The sequence below is a fragment of the Camelus bactrianus genome, chromosome 17 (genome assembly GCF_048773025.1).
Source record: "Camelus bactrianus isolate YW-2024 breed Bactrian camel chromosome 17, ASM4877302v1, whole genome shotgun sequence".
Lineage (NCBI taxonomy): Eukaryota > Metazoa > Chordata > Mammalia > Artiodactyla > Camelidae > Camelus > Camelus bactrianus.
The window spans coordinates 18,961,972-18,983,286 of record NC_133555.1 but is presented as its reverse complement, the minus strand read 5'-3'; the positions used below and the strand labels follow the sequence as shown (position 1 = coordinate 18,983,286).

At 38.7% G+C, this 21,315-nt stretch overlaps 1 long non-coding RNA gene across 1 annotated transcript in view; it reads left to right on the top strand.

Annotated features, from left to right (window-relative positions):
* Nucleotides 1-924: 924 nt before the first annotated feature.
* Nucleotides 925-21,315, top strand: part of LOC123615967 (uncharacterized) — a 98,316-nt gene continuing 77,925 nt past the window's right edge. Inside the window, exon 1 of the long non-coding RNA XR_006723824.2 lies at nt 925-1,630. This is a non-coding gene — a long non-coding RNA (uncharacterized LOC123615967). The remainder of the gene's footprint in view (nt 1,631-21,315) is intronic.

The window sequence follows — 21,315 nt, the reverse complement described above, 5'->3', positions numbered from 1 at the left end:
TGCCTTTTTGAACAAGTAAAAATGTCTCCCAACGTAGCCAAATGTCTCCAGGATTCAGGGGGCCAGGGAGGGCAAAATTGCCCCTGGTTCAGAATCATGGGCCTCGCCCCCACTTGAGTGACCCCCCTCCTTGGTTTACCACCCAACAGCCATTCAGATCCTGGAGTTCTGGCTCCTTGACCTTCTCAGAAGGGTCACTACAAGGAATCAATGCTAAAGAATCAACTCGATTCTCAGGGCCCACCTCCACAGGCCCTAATTTCACAGCCATGTTTGGAGCCATAGAATTTCCATTTTTAGAACTACTTTGACTGGAATTTGACACAACATTGTAAAATGATTATAAATCAATTAAAAAAAAAAAAAAAAGAAGTACTTTGAGACCCAGTTCCATAGAGCACCATCATTCATTTTGCCACTAGTTCGTTCATTCAAGATCTATTTACTGAACACATACTGTGCCAAGAATTGTTCTAAAACCTGGAAACACAAATATTGCTTCCTTCAATGAGTTTTCGTTCTGGTGGAGGAGACAGGCAGTAAACATAATAAATAAGTAAATTATATGGTATAATAAAATGTGGTAAGCAATATGGGGAAGCATCCATCCTAATGGGGAAGGTGGACAGTGGTGGAGGGGGAGGCCCAGGAGTAGAGATAAAGTACATTTCTAAGTAGAGGAGACAGGTGACCTCAACAGGGAAGTCACATCTGAGCAGGCACCTGAAGGATTTGAGGAGTATCCCAGCATGTCTCTGAGAGAAGAACAGATCAGAGAGAAGACAGCCAGTGCAAAGGCCCTGAGGTGGGTGAGCACCTGACTTATTCAAGGAGTGCCAAGGAGATGATATGGCTGAGACAGAGTGAGCAAGAGTAAGCATAGGAGGGGATGAGGGTTGAGAGTTTATAGTAGGGCAGGGGGAATATCACATAGAATCTTGTATAAAATTATAATGACTTCATACAATGAGAAGCCTTGAATATGTTTTGAGTAGAGGTCTGTCATGATTTGACTCACGTCTTGTTACTGGGCTAAAAAATACTGTGTGGGAGGCAAATATGGGAAAAGCAAGACTTCGTTAGTTATTAGTATCAGTTACAAGGAATTCGTTGGTGACATTACTGAAAATGCTTTCAGTGCAATGAACCGGGTGAAAGCCTGGAAAAACTGGTTAAATAAGTTCAGAAGGAAAGTAAAGACCATTAGCGTAAACAATGCTTATAGGAGGTTGGCTAAAGAGAGGGGAAAATTGAAGCTCCAGCGGGAGGGAGAAAGGGAAAGGGAGAAGGTTTGCAGGTGGGAGAGATGTCGGTGATTAAACACAGCTGGGAACAATCTAGTAGAAAGGAACAAACGGATGACGCAGAGGGAGAGACGGATAAAGTGCAGGGACGGACTGATGACGTAGGAGGGGGAGACGGATAAAGTGCAGGGACGGACTGATGACGTAGGAGGGAGCGACGGATAAAGTGCAGGGACGGACTGATGACGTAGGAAGGAGAGACAAATTGCAGAAGTGGCAGTTTCACTCAGGAGAGAGAGGATGGGCTCTTGTGCACTAGGGAAGGTGTTGCCTTTGGAGAGGCGTCTGAGTAGTTACCCACGGTAACAAGAAGGAAGATGATGAAGGTGAGTCGATGGGGAAGTGGGAGTTTGTGGAAGTTCTCTGGTTATTGCTGTCATTTTCTCAGCTAAGGATGATGAGTAGATGTCAGAAGGCAGCTGGGAGAGGGAACCAATGTGGTACTAATGCCAGACAACATGGCTTAACACAGGAAGGTGGGTCAAGGTTGCTCGTACTGTGTTATATTGGGAGGAAAGTGGGGACAGTATAACGTCTTCAGCACCATACATTTTTGAGAAATATGTTTGTTCTGGACACACCAAGGAATTCACTGTGTCTTGGCAACCTACAAGGATGGTAGAGGGGGCAAACACTACCAGACAGAATCGCAATTGGGAGGCACCTGAAAAAAATGTCTTGTTTTAGTGTTTGGTCTACTCTGTGGCCAGCTTTGATGTGGACACTGGGGATTCTGATCTCAGTGTTGTCCTGTTGGCCAGGAAAGGACAAATTCTTTTACCACCTGAGTCACAGTTGTAGCCATCTGTCCCCAGGGGAATCCACGGGGCACATTTGAACATGTCACTGTGTAATGCTATGCTTTCTGGGCTCAGATGCTGTGGTGATACAGTTAGAGGAAAAAAATAGAGGAAACTGCTTATACGGTGTCTAATACATCCTCTGCACAAAATGAACAAGTTCTGGGAAGACAAAGTCATCTGGCCATGGTGTGCAGCAGGACATCATTGAATGGGAGAGAGATCCAGCATCACACCTTGAATGGATTCTGTGAGCTCAGGAGTCCAACTCTAAGACTCGGTTTTGGAAGATGGAGTTACAGTATTTAACTCATAGGATTCTTTAAAGGCTGTGGAACAGAGTGACTTCTCAATTGTTTTTTTCCCAGCGGTTGTGGGAGAGTAGTGGCAAACGTAAAGGAGTGGTTATTGTCATTGTAACTGTTGCTGTCGTGGCTGTGCAGAAGTGACAGGGCTTGCTGTGGTTGGGAGGTAACACAGATGGAGAGGAGAAGTCTGTCGTGCTTGCCGTCATGCTTGTAAGAGAAATAGGCATTGTTTGTGGCTGTTCATGTCACGGTTGCTGTTGATACAGTTGTTCCGGCCGTGGCTGCTGCTGTGCTAGAATCTGGGCAGAACTCAGGCTAGGTAACCTACTGAGTATTTCCTTCCTTTGGCCGATCTCACAGAAGTTCCCAATTCACTGTTTTGAACTCTTAAGTAAAAGGCAGAATTCCCTCTGAGATACGTGTCCATGGAAGCTTCTATAAAGATACTGATCCTCATTTTTTCCCCGTGATGGAGGAGAGAGCAAAACCACACCTATTTGTAGTTCACATCACAGGGAACTATTGTCAGAGAACTGTTCCCGACCCCAGGGAAACTCAAATGTTTGATCAAGGCTATTGGAGTGGCTACATGTTTAAGAAAATGAAGTGAAAATGATATTTACGACAATCATCTTTTCTGTTTCATTTTTCCGTTTGCTTTCTTGACAAAGGGAACTCCTTTGGAAAAGTGTGTGTGGCTTTAAATTTTTAGAAGAGAAAGGAGGAGAGAAAAGTTTCCATATGCAGACCATCAATTATAATTCTTACGAATATAACAAGTGGGTCACATCCAAGGTTACGTTTTCAAGTCTTGCGTATGGATTTATTCATTGACTCCCCACTGACTTAATAGGAATCACACTGATCAATTACAACACGTAACATTTTTTCTTAAATTAGGGGCTAGACATCCACTAGGGAAGCTCAAAATCAAATTATCATTTTTTTCTTACGACCGTACTCAGAGAACCATTCTGAAGGAGAAAATAATTATCTGACCTTACAAGAAGGCTTGCCGAACTGCCACACAACAATTTGCATTTGGAATGTTCAAGTCGGAGCTTCCTCCAATACATCTGCAGCAATGCAACATCCAAAATGGTTTTAAGGAATGGCACCAGCATTTGTCTAATGTTTATTATGGGCCGCACATTGTAATAGGGGTTCTCCCTTATCCTGTGCATCAGTCTAGAACAGTGGTTTTAAGCTGGGCATGATTTGACCCCCAGGATGGTCATGGTAACATCTGGTGATATTTTTGGTTGTCGCAACTGGAGGGGGTGCTACTGGCATCCAGTGGATAAAGGTCAAGGATGCCCCCATACATTCTACCAACAGGAAATTGCACTCATTTTTTCTCATTTTAAAATTTTTTTAAAAAGCTATTGAAATGCAACACATCTATTACATTCCATGTAAACATTTTTAATGATACAAGAAAATGTAAGAATTGAGATGGAATATTTGAGAATTTAAAAATAAATAAGCAAAATAAATCGCATTGACTGCCATCCCACCAAGCTTCCTAGATGGTGAATTATTTAACACACACAACAACCCTTTTGCGGAAATGTTGCTGAGATTCAGACCAATTTCAGATAAGTGTCACTGAGATCCAGTTGTCTAAGGGACCGCCATCCAAAAAAGCTGAGGAAATTGCACAGAGTCATCTGGCTGGAAAGTGGTTGAGTCAGGACTCAGTATTCACATTTCCCCATGAATTTGTCCCACAGAATTCCTTGGGCCCCTTCCTTTCTTTCCCAGAACTAGCTGTCCACAGTTAACCCATCTCCTCCCCTCTCAGTGACGCAGGAAAAACAGATGTGGGGTGTGAGAAGGGCTGTGTCCCGGGCTTCGGTTGAGCCCCTGGGACGTGCCCCGCCAAGTGTGGGTCCTTGGCTTCACGCAGGAAAGAATTCAAGAGCGAGCCACATTGAGTAAAGGTACATTTATTCAGAGAGATACGTTGAAAGGCAAGTGAAAGGCCACGAGGTGCGGGGGTTGGGTGCCCAGATTAAAAGTAGGTACACACTCCATAGACAGAGTGAAGGCCGGCTCCAAACGGGGGTGGAGGGGCATGGAGAGAGAGAGAGGCAGCAGAGGCAAGGCACCGTATTGCCAGTTTTTATGGGCTCACTGGCTTCATATGCTATTAAGTGGAAGGACCAGTCTAACTAGGCTAGGGAAGGGGCTGGGATTCCCAGGAGGTTGGCCATTTCCCCCTCTTTGACCTTTTGTGGCTAGCCTTGGGACTGCCATGGTGCCTGTGGGCATGTTATTCACCATGTTAATATATTACAATAGGCGTATAATGAAGATCTACTAGAAGTTAAATCTCTCATCATCCTGAGCCTCAAGGCCTACTGGGGGTTGAATCTTTCAGCATTTTGATGTTAATTGCTGTAGCATTCCCTGAATGGCTGTGCCCTGCCCCCTTCCATCCTGTCTCAGGTTTTTCTTTTTACATCTATATGGAACCCCTTTGAGGGGTTTGTAATCCCTGGCGTGACTGGCCTAGTCTACCATCATGATTTGCATAGAGCAATCTGACCACAATCAACTTCTTTTCTACACTAACACTTCAAAGAGGCAATTAGGAATAATTCCCTCATCTGATCCATTTGGGGAGATAAGCCACTCAATACAGCCCTAACATGAATCTTGGAAAGTAGACTATAAATACGAATGATAAAAGAAGAGGACATGTAAAATATCATTTTGGAATAATACAATATTTTGTAATGTTGTCATTTTCTGCCTATTACATAAGCAACCCCAAATCAACTCTCAAACCATATTAAAGCAACTCCTTCCATCCCCAGCAACCAACCCCCCCCCCCACCAAGCGTAGAACACAAGTAGAAGTTTTGGGCACAAAATGTTCAAATTCAATGCAAATTAAACAGTTGTGGGTGTGGTGCACAGGCACGGAAGGAATCCAGCCAGTTACCGACTTCCATTGTATGAACTGCCTACGGCCACAGTGCCCAGAACTGATGCGAGGGTCAGACGCAATATACTTTTCCTCATAATAATGAGCTTTAACAAATGGGGGAAAAAAACACAAAAGACAAGCTTTTATTCCAAATTTCTTTCCAGCAGTTTGGACAGGTTTAGAAATGTTCTATTAAAATACACGCAACCAGAGTCCATGATTGGTGAGAGGGTAGATAATTTTTCCAAGGCAAATATATGCTACTGCTTGCCATTGTCCACTGTAGCAGCCAGGTACCAAGACTTTTGTCAGTATGTGGTTGGTAAATCCAACAGGAATGACAAACTGAGAACATTATTCCATCAGGTGTTTTGTTATTGGCAGTGATCCTTAGAATCAAATACATGAGTGATGTTGGGAGTAATTCTTTAGATGGCTAAAATAAATATTAACTTTAGGTGAACCATTAGCAGAGGGCATGATGCATGGCCTGCATCAAGCAAGGCCATAAGAGAGAAATTGATGTAGACCTGGTCTAGGGCCTCTAGACATGGTCTCAGAGTAGAGATTTTCCTAGAAATGAGATAATACTTTAAAAAAAAAAAAGTAATCCTTTAGGGCACACTTTGGGCTTTGCTGACAAATGTTTATTTCAATTTTCCAAGCATTGCCCAGATGTCTGTGCTGGTATATTGCGGAAAATGGTGTTTGAAACTCAAACTCAGGCAGACTAATATGTCTTCTTGAGACTCCCCTAGGCCAGTGAGAGCTCGGGCTGCCATAACCAAGCCCCAGGAGATGGGCTTGGGAGTGGTTCCTGGGCTCTCCATGCAGAAAGGAGGATGGAACTATTTCTCTCAAGCTTCTCAAGAAGAACGCCCTCACTTCATCTCTGACCTCCTGGTATCTCTTCGTTTTACCACATTTCCCAATTTGCTGTTTATACTCATGAGATTCCAAGCAATCACTGAATAGCTGTCAAATGAGAGGAGATGAAACCTTAGAAATTACCATTCGGGGCTAAAATGTAAGAGTGGTATTTCTGAGCAAAATGTGCAAAACTGGCATGCAGACGGAACATTACTTTTTATGCATGGAGATGTCAAGCAAATCGGGATCAAATGAAAGGAAATGTCTTTGAAATAACAGTATTTGTGATTTATTCTCATCTCCTATATTTCAAGCCAATTATCTTTGTTTGAGGTGAAGAACTAAAAAGACTTAATCTGTTTTTGAAGTTCAGCCCCATCAAATTAGGCAGAATATATATGTAGCTTCTTGCTGATGGAACTAGAATCCAGCAATTATTTAAAAATTAATAGCAACTGCCTTTGTAATTCTTCACTTTTTGGCCAATTTCATTTATTGATTCCTTAGAGGCTTATAATTGTTCTTTCTCTCTAAGGAACCAGCTTTGTTCGCCACCAAACTAGTGGCTTCAATTTAAGATCGGGAAAGAAAAACTGAGATTTTATTTTAAGGCTGTCATTCTTAGGTAAAATGTGTAATGTATGCAAAAATCTTACATAGATAATTAGTTAGGCATTAAATGGTAGTGACGAAAAGTTGAACTCTGGAATAAGTTAGATATGGAATAAAACAGAAGCTCTCTGCTACTTTTTACTGTTTGAGTGGGTGTCTTTCCCCCTCCAGCCTATTCTGTGATCAGTAAAATGGGAATGATAAAAACTTTCTCATGGGTTGTTGTAGGTAATTATTGAGTGCCTGGCATACAAATAAGCAAGCATTTATGAGTATTGGTCTCTTATTTTCCTCCTGATAGAGGAGATGAATATTAAATTATTGAACAGCTAACTTTCAGACTATGTAATGTGCTATATACGTATGTATATATAGACATATGTATATATTCCATATGTAGCGATGAAAGAGGGGTTATGGCCTTGTTGCAGATCAGAACAGTGAAAAGCAAAGAGATCAGTCACACGACTGGTCTCACAACTAACGTGTGGTCAAATCAGGATTTTAACTCAAGCTGTTGGACACTAAACTCCTGGGCTCTTACCCAGTACCATGCGCTGATGGGTGCTCAGTGGTCCTTCTGGGGGTGTTTGGAAATCAGGCAGTGACCGGGGTTGAAGAAACCAGGGCCCTAAGAGGCTGCTTAACTTTCTCAGGGACACCCAGCGACAACACCAGAACCGAGGCCAGCCTTCTCATTCTGGTCCGTGGGGCTCCCAAGTCTCCCAGGGCAGGTTTTGGAGCTGGCAGTTCCCATAGTACAGAATTTTTAAGTCCAGATGCCTCTGAATCAATGCCCCTTGTCACGTATATAAGCCTACTCGTGCACCTAATTGTCATCCCTATAATTAGGAATGATCTTCGCTCTTTAAAGTATAAGCCAAGCTTTTCTAAGTGATGCTCCCATCTAGGTGAACTCAACCTAACAGCTCTCTGCATTTTTAAAAACTATCTGTCAGAAGTTTGCATCTATCAATATTGAAACTGCTTCCGCTCAAACAGCTGTTGCATTGAAAAGCACTGGAGTGTGAGGAGGGCTGTCTGAAAATCCATTTCTGAATCTTTTACATAGGCATTTCGGAAACACCTGCTCTTTGGTCTCAAGGGTCTGAAATGGCAAGCCCCATCCAGACATCCTCTTCATGTATTGCTGTTTTAATTGTATAATTCTCTGTGTCATTCTGCTGTAGTTATGTACCAGACATACCTTTTATATGCTTTGATCTGGGAAGAAAACCCAGTGTCAGCTGATGAAACCTCCCCATCTTGTCTTCTCCTTCTTTTTTTCCTGTTTTACTGTTAATAAGCCATGATTGAGTGGTTATGATCATTTCCATCATTTGTGATTGGTAAAAATCCCTGTAGTCTCAAGTCACTTAATAAATCTGCTGGAGAAACTATAGTCCACAATACACAGTCCACCCTAATTACCGGTGGGAGGAGAGAGATAAATATTCATCTATTTGGTTTGGATTAAATCTACTGTGTAGTCACGGGTGTTTAGAGAGCTTCTCGAAAATGGCTGACTGATGGATTACAATATAACTGATGTACAGTATTGCGTTAATTTCACGTGTACAACATTTAAATACATTATGAAATGATCGCCATGGTTAAATCTAATTAGCATCTGTCCCCATACAAAGTTATCATGAGTGCATTGACCGTATTCCTTATGCCGTATTTGACATCCCTGCGACGTAGTGATTTTGTAACTGGAAGCTTGTACCTCTTGATTCCTTCCGGCTGTTTCACCTGTCCTCACCCCACTGCCTTTGGGCAACCACCCATTTATTCTCCGTGTCCATGACTTTATTTTCATTTTGTTTTGTTGGTTCACTTGTTTTGATTTTTAGATTCCGCATATGAGATCATACTGTGTTTGTCTTTCTCTGACTTATTTTACTTAGCTTACTACCCTTTAGATCCATCTGTGTTCTTGCAAATGGCAAGATTTCATTCTTTTTATGGCTGAGTGATATCCCTTTGTGTGTGTGTGTGTGTGTGTGTGTGTGTGTGTGTGTATCACATATTCATTCATTCATTCATCCATTGATGGACACTTGGGTTGCATCCATATCTTGGCTACTATAAATAATGCTGCAATGAACATCTTTATCTTAAGGTCTCATGTGAATTCCTCATTCTTCTGCCCTGCCCCCTGACTAATGGTTACTTTTAACATAACAAAAAGATTTAACCATTGTTATGAACTTTTCAATATTGAAAATGAAGAAAAAAAAATCTGGCTCTATGTAGATGGGTCCTTAAGCATACTTTTGTATCTTCTCTTTACCTACTGCCTCCTACATTGACTTAAAATATTGTAAATCTTCTCTTTCAAGATTATGTTTAATTTTCCATTTTTTTGACTACATAAACAATAGTTATGTAGAATTCCTGTTTTATTTATTTCAGTGCTAATTGCTCTTATACCTAAGTAATTCATTTCCTGGTTTCACATATATAGGTAAATTGTACATATATAGCTACATTTAAATGTGTATATATAACTTATGTATATGTATATACTTATTGTTTTAAGGAAAGATATATGTGTGATATACTCTTTGAGCCATTAAACGTCTAAGGCCATCTTGCTGTTGTCTTCAGAGATGAAAAATTATTTAGGCAGAAGTAGATTTTTGGAATTAAGTGTTTTTCTCAAATGCTGTCGGTGGTCCACGTGTTTTCCAGCTTTAGCGTTACAGAGTCTGTATACAGCTGGAGTTTTCTTCTTTGTAAGTGATGTTTTTCCTGGTTATTTATAAGATGCTTTTTTAAATTCATAAAATTCAAAAGATGTCACAGGATAAGCCTAGATATTTCGCTCTTTTCATTAATTTTGCTTCAGGCTTTTCTGAAAGACAGAAAAATTGCCTGCTGTTGTTGTCTGTGTTACTCATTCTGCTCCAACAATTCTGTTGTCTTTCAAGGATTCCTCTAATGTATTTTTCCATTTTTCTAACCTTTTCTCCCATTAACTTTTATGTTTGTTTTGCCTGAATTCGGAGTGTTTTTCACAAGGTTGCTATGTTCTGCAATAATTGATTTCCTAGGATATTTTATCATCTGTTCACCACCTTTCTTACTGTTTAACACATTTTTGTATAAAATAATTTTTATAAATGCTACATATTTAATTAAAGAATAATCAGAAAAATATAAGAAAAGAAAAAAGGAAACACTAAATACGGTGCCCATAGAGATAATTGCTGCTGCTAATACTTACCTTTCCCTACTCCGAATGTTTCCTATATTTGAGAAATGTTCCCTTTCATACTTTGTATACAAATGTAATTATGTGTGTAACCTTCATGCTGTTTCAAAAATGTGCTCATTCTACTTATTAACCTGCTTTTTTTCCACTTAACATAGAGGAAAATTTCCCCTGACAAGGCATATAGAATTAGTTCACCATTGTTAATAGTTTCATATTAATCTAATTGTATGCATATTCCAGAATGTAATTATCCATTATATAATTGATACACATTTAAGACTTTTACAGATTTTTACTATGATTCACAGCATTGTGGTATATATCATTTTACATATCGCTACAGAGTTATATGCTTGATTTTTAAATTTATAGAAGTGAGATTTCTAAATCAGCTGCACATTTGGAGTCTTGATATCTTTGCCATCATGATTTCAAGAAAGGGTGTATCAATTATTTTTTTTACTTTTTTTTAATACCTACATGGTTCCTGTACAGTAAACTACACATATTTCAGATGTACACGTTGATGAATTTTGATAGATGTATACGCCAATGAAACCACTACCACAATCAAGATAGCTAACATTTCCATCACTCCCCAAGAGGTGCAATTTATGAATTTGCAATTTATCCCTTCCCAACACCTTTAACCCGGTAACTATAAATTTGTTCTCTATGTCTGTGAGTCTGTTTCTGCTCAGCCATAAAAAAAGAATAAAATAATGCCACTTGCAGCAACATGGATGGACCTGGAGATTGTCATTCTAAATGAAGTAAGCCAGAAAGAGAAAGAAAAATACCATATGATATCGCTTATATGCGGAGTCTAAAAAATGACACAAATGAACTTATTTACAAAACAAAAACAGACTCGCAGACGTAGAGGGTGTGTCAGTTTAAACACTGACCTGTCGGCCTGTGAGAATGCCCATCTCCTCCACCTTCTCCATCCCTGAGCATGGTTGCCAGTCTACATCTTTGTCCATCTGTTAGAGAAAACAAAGTCATGACTTAATTTGCATTTCTTTCCTTATTAGTGAGCTTAAATATGTTTCTATGTGTGTCTGTTCATTTTTTTTTATAACTTTCTACTTCCTACCTTTGTCCATTTTGTTATTGGAAAGTTGTTCTTTATCGTGACTATTTATAGTTCTTTACATTTTTAAGAATATTAATACATCATAGTATGTATTGCAGAAATTTCTCAAGGTTCTTGTTCTTCTTTTAACTTTGTGTTTATTATAGCATTTGCTATGTCAGAGATTTTTAAGTTTCATATAGTTCAGCTAAAAATACTTTTTTTTTAAATTTCTGGACTTATTTTTATTGCAGGGAAGATCTTGCATCACCATATTTGAACATATTCTCATATATTTTATCCAAGAAATTATCTAATCTTTACTTCTTTAACTCAGGTGGAATTAATTTTTAAATTTTTTTTAATTTAAAACACGTTTATCAGTGGTACAGCTCTGTAGGTGAGAAACTGACATGAGTCTAATCAGGCTAAAATCAAGTTGCTGGCAGGGTTCTAGGGGAGCCTTGCTCATTTGGGCTGTTGGTCCAGTTCATTTCCTTGAAATTATGCTACTGAGATGTCAGTTTACTTGCTGTCAGCTCACAGCTACATGGATTGGCAGGTACCTGCTTTCTCTTTCTTCAAAGCTAGCAGAGGTAGGTCAAGTCCATCTCATGCTTTGAATCTGCTGCCTATTCTTCTTTGGTATGGTTGAACTAGATTTTTTATTTCGATAGATAATTGTTCTAAATTTGAAACAGTTTTTTTGTTTTCAGTCTACAGATCTCGTGCATATTTTAATAAATATTTTTGTACGTGGGCTTTGGATATTGTGATCTTAATATATTTACTTATAAGTTCTAGTAGTTTTTATTCAGTGTCCTTGGAATTTTCTACATAATTATATAATCAACAAATATATATATTTTTTTACTTACTCCTTTTAAATGTCTATGGCTTTTGAATTGCACTGGCTATGACTTTCACCACAGTGTTCAATAGAATACTTAGAAGAGACATCCTTCTTTGTTCATAAATTTAGGAAGAGAACATTGGGTCTTTTAAACATAATGATTTGCTAAGGTTTTTTTTTTTAATGTTTTTTATATCATGGTGAAATATAATATAAAATTCACCTTTGTAACCATTTATGTGTATAATTCCATATCATTAGGTATATTCACAATTTTGTGTAACCATCACTACTATCTGTATCTGAAACTTTTTCATCATCCCAAACAGAAACTCTGTATTCATCAAACAGTAACTAGTTCTTCTTTCCTCCACATCCCCTAGACCCTGGTATCCTTTCTTCTACTTTCTGTCTCTTTGAATTTGCTTATGCTAAGTATCTCACAGAAGTGGAATCATACAATACTTGTCTTTTTGTGTCAAACTTATTTTACCTAGCATAATGTTTTCGAGGCTCATCTGTGTTGTAGCACATATCAGAATTCCATTCCTTTTTGATGGCTGAAATACTCGATTGTACGGATGTGCTGCCTTCTGTTTATCTCTTCATTCATTGATGGACATTTGGGTTGTTTTCGCCTTTTGGCTTCAGCAGTGACAACAAAAAAGCTGTTGTCTCCACAGATAAACAAATAACTGTTCTTTTTCCTGCTTTCGATTCTTCTAGGTATATAACTGGGAGTGGAACTGCTAGGTTATATTGTAAATTGTATGGTAAAAGGATAGAATGCTTAACTCTTTGCAGAACCGTCGAACTATTTTCTACAGGAGCCGCACGATTTTATACTCCCACCCATAATACACAAGGGTTACAATTTCTCTATATCCTCATCAAGACTTATTTTTCCAATTTCTAAATAACAGACATCCTGACGGGTTTGAAGTGACATCTCTTTGTGGTTTTGATTAACAGTTGCCTCATAATGAATAATGTTGAGCACATCTTGTCATGCCACTTGCATGTCATCTTTGGAGATACAGCCACTGCCGTCCTTTTCCCAGAAGTGTTCAGTTTTGATAAAGTCCAATTTACCTATTTGTTCTCTTGTTGCTATTTGTTTATCTATTTGTATTTTTGATCGCACATCCAAAAAATCAGTGCCAAACCCAGTGTCATGAAGATTTTTCCCTATGTTTTCTTCAAAAAGTTTTATAGTTTTACATATTATGTTTAAGTCTTTGATCCATTTTGAGCTAATTTTTATATTTGTGGTATAAGGTAGACATCTAACTTCATTCTTTTGCGTGTGGATTTTCAGTTTTCTGGCACCAGTTGTGGAATGTCCTTTCTCCATTGAATGATGTTGGCATCTTTGTCAAAAATCAATTGACCATACATGGGAGGGTTTACTGACGACCTCTCTGTTCTGTTGCATTCACCTCTATGTCCTTATGCCAGTACCACATTCTTTTGATGTCTATAGCTTTGCAGTATGTTTTGAAGTCAGGAAATGTGAACTCAGGAAATCTGTCCTTTTTAAAGATTATTTTGGCTATTTAGAGCCTCTTGAGCTTCCATATGAATTTTAGGATGAGTTTTTTCCTCTTTTTCAAAAAAGAAAAAAGAAGAGAGAAATCGACTGTGGTTTTGATAGGGATTGCATGAAATCAGTAGATTGCTTTGGGTGGTACTGTCATCCTAGCAATATTAAGTCTTCCAAATCATGAACATGGATGCATTTCCATTCATGTATGTCCTTTTAAACTTCTTTCAGCATTATTCTGTAGTTTTCAGCCTGCAAGTCTTTAATCCTCTTGGCTGAATTGATTTCTAAGTATTTGATTCTTTTGATGTTATTGTAAAGAAATTAATATCTTATTTGGATTATTTGTTGCTAATTAATAAAAATATAAGTGATTTGGTGTGTTGGCTTTTGTATCCTGCAAATTTGCCAAAATTATTAATTCAAACAGTTTTGTAGAATTTTTGTGATTTACTATGTATAAAATCAAGTCATCTGAGAGCAGAGATAATTTTACTTTTTCTTTTCTAACTTGAGTACCTTTTCTTTTTCTTGCCTAATTAATTTACTTAGAACTTCTTGTATAATGCTGAATAGAAATGGCAAAATCAGGCATCTTTGTCTTAATAATCTTGGAAGGAAAGCTTTCAGTCTTTCACCATTGAATGTTAGCACCTATCAGAATTTCATTCTGTTCATAATGTTAACTGTGTTTTTTCAATATATGGCCTTTAATATGTTGAGGTCATTCTCTTTTGTTCCTGATGTATTGAGTGTTTTTATCATGAAAGGCTGTTAAATTTTGTCAAATGCTTTTTCTTCATCAATTGAGATGATCATGTGAGTTTTATTCTTTATTCAGTTAATGTATATTACATTGATCAATTTTTCTATGTTGAACTATTCTTGTATTCTAGGAATAAATCCCACTTGTATTATGCAGATGAATTTCATTTACTAGTGTTTTGTTGAGGATTTCTGCATAGTTGATATTCACTAGGGATATTGGTCTATAGTTTTGTTTTGTTTTGTTTTCCTTGCACTGTCTTTGTCTGGCATTAGTATCTGGGTAATGGTGGCTTCGTAGAATGAGTTAGAAAATGTTCCCTCCACTCCAGCTTTCTTTAAAAAGTTTGAGAAAGGTTGGTGCTAATTCTTTTTAATTATTTGTGGAGTTCAGGAGTGAAGCCGTCTGGTCCTGGGCTTTTCTGTGCTGGAGGTTTTCAGTTACTGATTCAGTCTCCTTACTAGATCCAGGTCTATTCAGACTTTTTCTTTCTGTATAAGTCATTTTTGGTAGTTTGTTCTTGTAGGAATCTGTCCATTTCAACTAGGTTATCCAGTTTGCTGATATACAATTGTTCATCTTATTCTTTCATAATTCTTTTTATTTCTATAACATCAAAAGTAATATCCCCACTTTTATTTCTGGTTTTAGTAATTTGAGTTTTTCCCTTAGTCAGTCTAGACAAAGATTTGTCAATTTTGTTGATCTTTTCAAAGAATCAATTCTTGGTTTCATTGATTCTTTTCCTCTATTATTTTTCTTTACTTATTTTGTTTATCTCTGCTCTTATATTTAGTATATACTCCCTACTGCCAGCTTCAGGGTTAGTTTGCTCTTCTTTTTATAATTTGTTAAGGTGTACAGTTAGGTCATTGAGTCGAGACCTTCCATAAAGTATGGCTTTATAGCTAAAAATTCCCTCTTAGCACTGCTTTGCAGAATTCCATTAGTTTTCATATGTGGTGTTTTTGTTTTCATGTGTTTCTCAGTATTTTCCGATTTCCTTTATTATTTATTCTTTGACCCATTGGTTGTGTAAGAGTTAAATTTTTTTCATGATGCCTTTTATCAAATTGAAGGAATTGTCTTCAACTGCTAGTTTGCTGAGAGTTTTTTAATGAATGAATGTTTAATTTTTATAAAGAATAGGCATTGAATTTTGTCCAGAATGATTTCTGCATGTATTGAGATGATCTTATGTCTTTTCTCCTTTATCCTACCAAATACAGTAAATGGCCTTGATATTCAAACATTAAGCCAACCTGCGTTCCTGGGATAAATCCCACTTGGCCATAATATATGATTGTTTTTTATATATGGCTGGATTTGATTTAATAATGCTGAGGATTTTTGTGTTTTCAGCCTTAAAGAGTATTAGACTGTAGTTTCTTTTTCTAACGTCTTTGTCTGCTTTGAGGACTAGGATAATGCTGACCTCAAGAAGTTGGGAAGTATTTTCTGAGGGAGTCTTTGTAGGGTTGTTGTTATTTCTTCATTAACTGTTTGATGACACGAACCATTTGAGACTCTCTGGGCCTGGAGTATACTTTGTAGAATTCCTTTAAAAGATAGCTATTCAGCTAATTTCTCCAGTTTTTTATGTTATCAAATTTATTGAAATAAAATTATCATATTGCTTTATTATCCCTTTAAGAACATGGGGTTTGTCGAAATGGCTTCTCTTTCACTCTTGCTATGGGTACTTTGCGCCTTCTCTCTTGACGGTCATTCTGACTAGAGGTTTGTCAATTTTATTGTTTTATTGAAAATACGAATTTTTTATTTTAAGAAGTGAACATGTGAGACAAAAGACTGAATTCAATATAAGTGCTGTGTTTTGGAAAGAGAGAGAAGTCCGTCCGTGTTTCACATACTGGCCCTTGGAATGGCGGCGTGAGAGAGAGTTCAGCCAACAAGGGGTTATCTCTCATAATAAAAGCATAAGCAGATACTAATTTAGTACAGGAATTATTTTCTTCTGTTGCAGAAGCCTGATTATCAAGCAAAATACCCAGTACCTTAAGAATAAAACACTCTGTAATTTCATCCGGTAAAGTGGGAAGCCTTTCCCTTACAGCAAAAAAGAACCAAAGACTTTTCACTGTGAGCACAAGAGAGAAGTTGAGAGTTTAAGGACAAATTTAACTTAGATTTATTTTTAAAATCTCCTTTCTTTTAGCATGGGGAAGAAAAACAATGTAATGATTGAATTTGATAGAATAACTACTAAATCAGTTAAATTATCCAATCTCAGTGTAATGTTCAGATGACTTGGCATGTTTCTTTTTTTTTTTTCTTATGATAAGAAGTGTATTTAAAGCAACCCTTAGTCAAGCCTTGAATCTGCTAAGTGAACAGTCAATTCACTTGGCAAAAACAGACTTAAATGCTTGTCTTTGTACCAGAGAAAATATACCAGTGAACTAGAAAGCTTCCTTCAAGTCATTTGTCTGTCTTTGTCTTTTCACATCATGTCTATCTCATAATTAATAGCAGGCAACTCTTACACAAGTAGAAGGATTGTCTAATAATGAAAGGTACAAAGATTTTGATTGAAAGCTTGTGATACAGTGTAACACTGCTTTGTCATTCAATTAGTGCTAACAAGGATTTCATTTCTTTTTCTTCACCTTTTCATTGGAAAGTCAAGATGTCTGTAAATCCAGATTAACGACAACAGCGGTTAGCTACACCTGCTCATAGATCTATTTGTGTTAGTGTGTTTTGACAGGTGGAATGTGTGGTAATCTCACTCCCCCTGTACGCATTTCTCTTTTCTTTCCAATTTGTAACAATCCCAAAAAGAATGCAGTAAGGGACACGCTTATTCTGTAATATGTTTTTATGTTTTCATTTATTTTGTAAACTCATTTCCAGTTCAGTTACACTGCCAGCTTTGCCGTGCTTTATGGTTATAACTTCTTTGTTTAGGATGTATATATATATTTGCCTCTGCATGAAAATGCCCTGATGAATACAGGCTCATATGTTTCAGAATTAAAATGCTATTTTCTTTTCGAGTATTTAATACACTAAAGACATTTTTAACATAGTTGCTGCTTGAGACAGATAGCAATTTCTCTGAAGGCAATACTGAGTGGTAGCTATTATATACAAGGTGTATGTGTATAATTTATGAAACGATCACCAGGGGACCCTGTGTTGACTGATGTCTCCCTCACTGTTGGGTAACTGAAAGAGAATAAGTTATCCAGTTGTTCTCAACAGGGATGATTTTTTTCCCCAAGGAACACTGACAACATTTGGAGACACACGTGGTTATCACAACTGAGGGGTGGGTCCTCCTGGCATCCAGTGGATAGAGAGGCCGGGATACTGCTCAGCATTCTGCAATGCACCAGACAGCCCCTGACTCTAAAAAAGAAGAGTTTGTCCCGAACTACCAATAGTGCCAAGGATAGGAAACCCTTGTCTGCTCTGAAGAATTTAAATCATTTCATATCCTTTAAGTGTGGACACACATACTTCTCTAGCTATTAGCCCTCACCAGAGCTACCAGAGCGACATCTCAGCTACATGTTTGATGATGCAGACCTCTCAGATTAAATAGGAAGCATCCTGAGAAATTGAGGTGGCTGAGCTGATGCAAGATCCTTTATTGGTACACACATGCGCGTGCGCACGCACACACACACACACACACACACACACACACACATACACTGAATCCCAACACAGAGCCTCTCTCTCTCACCTATACCCCAGCAGTCTGAAAGTTGCCACAATTATTCGGACTTGTTGACAGCACACACCCCCACCCCCCATGTACATTCATTGTGGCTTTTTAGTGAAACAAGTGGGAGAAGCCGTGGGGAGGAGGGAACATTAAGGGGCAGCACTGTGAGTAGGCACTGGCTTTGCAGGCGAGCTGTGATTCTGGCCAAGCCTCAGCGCTCGTGTGCCTGGCTTCTGAACACCCTTTCAGTGTGGTTCCTGTGGAGACCAGCGGCTGTGCGCTCCAGGTCAGGGCCTCTGCTCTTCCTGGCCTGCCATTCCCGCTGGCTTGCAGGACAGAGAAAATAATACTGAACTGTTTAGAATTCTGTGTTCCAGAGACTAATGCTGCAGATGGTGGCAGACACATCTTTCTTTCTATGTACAGGGTACGTGTGGAGTATCTTCCTTTGAAAAGAACCAAAGGACCTGGTAAGGTTTTACATTCTGGGTGTTTAGAGAGAAAAAAAAAATTCTAGTGCAAAGGAAGAGATGTCATGTGGTTGCCTCTATTCACTCAAAACACCTTAATTTCTGCTCCTGGGTGTCAGTCACTCAGTATATAATCACCAGGTACTTACAGCATGCAAAGCATTCGTGTGGGACTGTTAATACAAGGGAGGAAAAAAACTTCTTGTTCTTTGAATACCTCAAAGTTGGGGGGATAGGTGAAATGATCTTACACAAGAGCGATCTCAAGGCAGGATGGGATTTATAACCAATTCAAGTGATGGTGGTAAGGGACAGTGAAGGTCCCAAGAGGGACAATAGTACATGACAATCTCGCCTCCACTCCCCACTCCCATGCTTGAGGCGGACATCACATGAGTCTTGTCACTCTTACCTGCTCGACCTGGACATGGACTCAGAGATCTTCCCAACACAGCAATGCACATGGCCATAACCCCTCGGGAGGAGAGGGTATCTGAGATGTGCTGTTTGCCATCCTTGGACAGCGGTTTAGAGGGAAGAGATGAATGGGGAGGTGGGATTTTGGTAACAAGAAGGCTATTTCAGGTCTGAGAGTGACACCTTAAAATCATAGTGAATGGGAAGTATTTGGAGAAGATTTCAAAAGTGTGGAGCAGAATCTGGGGCTTTATTAAAATAAGTGGAACAGTCAGCGAAGCTGCTGGTTGGGGGAAAACATAAGAATGTAGTCTTAGAATTTTGGACCTCCGCTTCTTGTTGGTTAGTCCCCAAAGTCTGGAATTTCCTGTCTAATCTCACTTTTTCACCTTTTCCACCTTTTCTTCCCATTTTTCCTGTCCTCTCTCCTTGACATCACTCACCTCTGACAATAAGACTATCGAAAACAAGATCATAGGACTAAGGTCAGAGGCGTCTCCTTGTCTTCCTGAAAAAATTAGTTTTATCATTTATTACTGATTTCAGCAGTCTGCCAATGTAATTTTTTATGAGTTTGAGTGATTTCAGGTCTCAGTTTATTGGTAATAATTATAATGTTGGTAAATATTTGTAGGTAACATTTAGTGGGTACATTCCATATGCTAGAGATACTTGCATAACTTCATTTCACCTTCAGAACAACCCTTTGAGGACAGTTACTATTAACATCCCTTTTTTTTTGGCAAAAGAAACTTCGTTGTGTAACTTGCCCAAGATCATCCAGTTAGGAAACCACAGAAATGCCTGGTTCTGAAGTCCATGCTATTAATAATAATGCTGTGCATCCTACTAGAGAAAGGTAATTAAAATAAATCATTTGTCGTGATGAGAAATACAGATGTATTTAAGGAACCGTGAGAAATTAAAATCTACTCTGTTTGTGTGTGTGTGTGTGTGTGTGTGCGCGTGCGGGTGGGGGTGTGGGTGGAAACATGTAAGAGTGTGTGTTTTCCTTTTCCTGTCCTTCTCAGAGCTCTGAAGGAAGGAAAAAGAGCTATAAATCTGCTGGATGAAGGAAACATTCAGGTGTCCCCAAATGGATCAGTTTGGGAAAGACCTGAGTGACAGGAGATTAAGTAACAACGAGGGCAGGGGGAGGGTAAGTGAGATTTGTTGGGCCACAGGGCCTGTTCTTTGTTTGAATTCTTTATTGTTTCTGAGTTAACTCTTTGTCCCAGACATGATCCACTGGGCACTGTACTGGCCACTGATTCTTTTTCTTCCAAAACCTTTGAAAAAATGCATCCGTCTGTTCTTGAAACATAGTTGTGGCTTGTTGAACGCCTTCTGCTGGAGACGCACACACACCTTCCTTTCCCTCTGTGCACGACCACGTGGATGAAGTCAGGTCTTTGTTGACGCTGCCCCGGAAATCACGTGTTGGTAGATGTTGCTCGCTGAGCTTTTCCTAGTCACCGCTAACGTGCACACCCACCGTCACAATCTGAATTACTCTGTGAGTCCTTCTGATACTTGGAAGTCGGCCACCCTTCCTATTAGGAGGGTCTGCTCTGTCAACAGGACAGCTACATTACCAAGTCTAATTACACCCATGAAAAAGAGGGGGCAATGTCCATGTATCAAGCTGGAAATAGAAATCAATGTATAATAAAAAAAAGAGAGGCTTTTAATTAAATAATGTCAGTTATCTTTTGCCGTCAGTGCATAGTTTAATTCGAGCATTCTCGTTGTGAAAACACTGGGTCAAGAATCCTTCCTCTAGAGTCCTGGGGAAATACAATTATTCTCGTCCAGCTCCAGCCAGATTCTGTTTGGAGGCCATTCCCAGTGCTTTAATTAGGGGGAAAAATTTAATGTTGTAAATTCATAGCATGTCACTCCTAATTTCCGTACAATCCATCACACTCAGAGCCTGTGTGTGGCAGCTCTTTTTAATAAAGGATTTCGCAGAGCACCTGCTGGGGCTAAAACACTTTATCATCTTTGCTAGCTCCCGGAGTCTTAGCATTATGTCATGTTTGACTCCAAAAAAAAAATATTATTATAAGCTCTGAAATTAGAAACCCAACAATGGAACTCGCTGATTCCAATTGCCCGTGAAGTTATCATATTTTGAGGAATAAAACTTGGTAAGTTTGCATTTTAATCAAAACCTATAATAGGACCAGGGGTGCTTGTCTGAAATGAAAAGTTTCCACATTTCTGGACACTATCGGATAATGGCTCTCTCATCCATGAATTAATTATAAAACTAGAAACACTCTAAGAATATCAAATTGTATCCCCAATACTTTCTTTTAATGATAACTTTGTCTCATCAACTCAGAGCTTCAAGGATGAGAATGAAGAGCTGTCAAGAGCCAATTTTTAAAACATCTCACCGGCTGCCACGCCTGGGGAGACCATCAGGGCTTGTTC